Genomic DNA, 1,379 nt, shown 5'->3' with positions numbered 1-1,379 from the left:
GTAATCTTAGTACTCGGGGCTAAGGCAGGAGGATTGCTATGAGTTTAAGGTCAGTCTGGGCTACAGAATGCATTCTAAGCCAACCAGGGAAACCTACAGTGTGAGATTCAGTGTCAATGAACCAAAATAAATTTAGCTCAGTGGTAGAGCGCTTGCCTAGGAAGCGCAAGGCCCTGGGTTCGGTCCCCAGCTCCGAAAAAAAGAACCAAAAAAAAAAATTTAAAAAATAAAGGAAAAGCATGCTCCCTGGCTGGTTGCCAGACTGTTTTCCCTCCGCCAGCGACTGAACCTAGGGCCTCACGCTCTCCTGTCAAGTGCTCTGCTACTGAGCTATGTCTCCCAGTGATAGCTCAACAATGTCTAACACTGTACTCTGTGCAGCCCTGAGTCCAGGCTTCTATTCCGATGGGGTGGAGGCACAGCAATGGTTAGATGTCGCAAAGCAGGCACGAATGTCTTGACTGTACATGTGTTAGTAAACTCAAGGGCTTCTTCTGTCTCGGTCAAGGGAAGGCTAACTTCTTTCTTTTCGCACGACACAGCTCCATGTTTCCTATCTCTACAGGGCTTACAGTCCAGTGGAAGAGCTAGCAAAATAAGCAAGTGCGAGCCAGGCTGAGGGGATCGCCAGCAGACGTCTGCGTTGCATGTGAGGGGTGAGCACCCGTGAGAGGCTGAGGAAGGCTGGGGTGTAAACCATGAGCTAAAAGTCAGTCAAGGGGATGAGAAGGGGAAACGAACACATTAGGCAGCAGGGGCGGGCACCGAAGCAGGTTCCAATGGGAGAATCTGACCAGCAAGGCAGGGAGGGCCACAGGGATGGCTGTGTCCTGGAGACAAAGGGCAAAGGAAACTTACATTAAACGATGAAGCATCTTGAAGATGCTAAGGATAGTAAAGTGGGTTTTTTTTTAAATTAATTTTTAATTTATATGAGTACAGTGTAGCTGTTTTGAGATGCACCAGAAGAGGGCATCAGATCCCATTACAGATGGTTGTGAGCCACCACGTGGTTGCTGGGAATTGAACTCAGGACCTCTGGAAGAGCAGTCAGTGCTCTTAACCACAGAGCCATCTCTCCAGCCCCCGATAGTAAAGAAGCGCAGTCAGATTTCCCCATCTTGGGAAGCTCAATGTCAGAGCACAATACTGAGGAACACGGTGGAGGATGATGGATGGTAGAACATGGCTGGGTGCTTAGGAGAAGGAATACCAGAGACAAACCAGAGCAAAGAGGCATTCAGTTTAGGGACATACTAGAGAAGGTGCTCCACAAAGTATTGGGTAGGTGTGTCTGAAACCCAGAATGGTGTTTAGTGCTGGTATGTCATTTGGGGGAGTGGGTGGGACTGCTTAGGAAGAAATCCCAAGCCAAGTGA

The 1,379-nt window shown here is 48.9% G+C and overlaps 1 non-coding gene across 1 annotated transcript; it reads right to left on the bottom strand.

The window, feature by feature from the left end:
- Nucleotides 1-416: 416 nt before the first annotated feature.
- LOC120094525 (U6atac minor spliceosomal RNA) lies at nt 417-540 on the bottom strand. Its single transcript, XR_005488819.1, has one exon. It is a non-coding gene; the product is annotated as a U6atac minor spliceosomal RNA (small nuclear RNA).
- Nucleotides 541-1,379: the final 839 nt, after the last annotated feature.

The sequence above is a fragment of the Rattus norvegicus genome, chromosome 8 (assembly GCF_036323735.1).
Source record: "Rattus norvegicus strain BN/NHsdMcwi chromosome 8, GRCr8, whole genome shotgun sequence".
Classification (NCBI taxonomy): Eukaryota; Metazoa; Chordata; class Mammalia; order Rodentia; family Muridae; genus Rattus; species Rattus norvegicus.
This window is presented reverse-complemented; position numbering and strand designations above follow the sequence as displayed.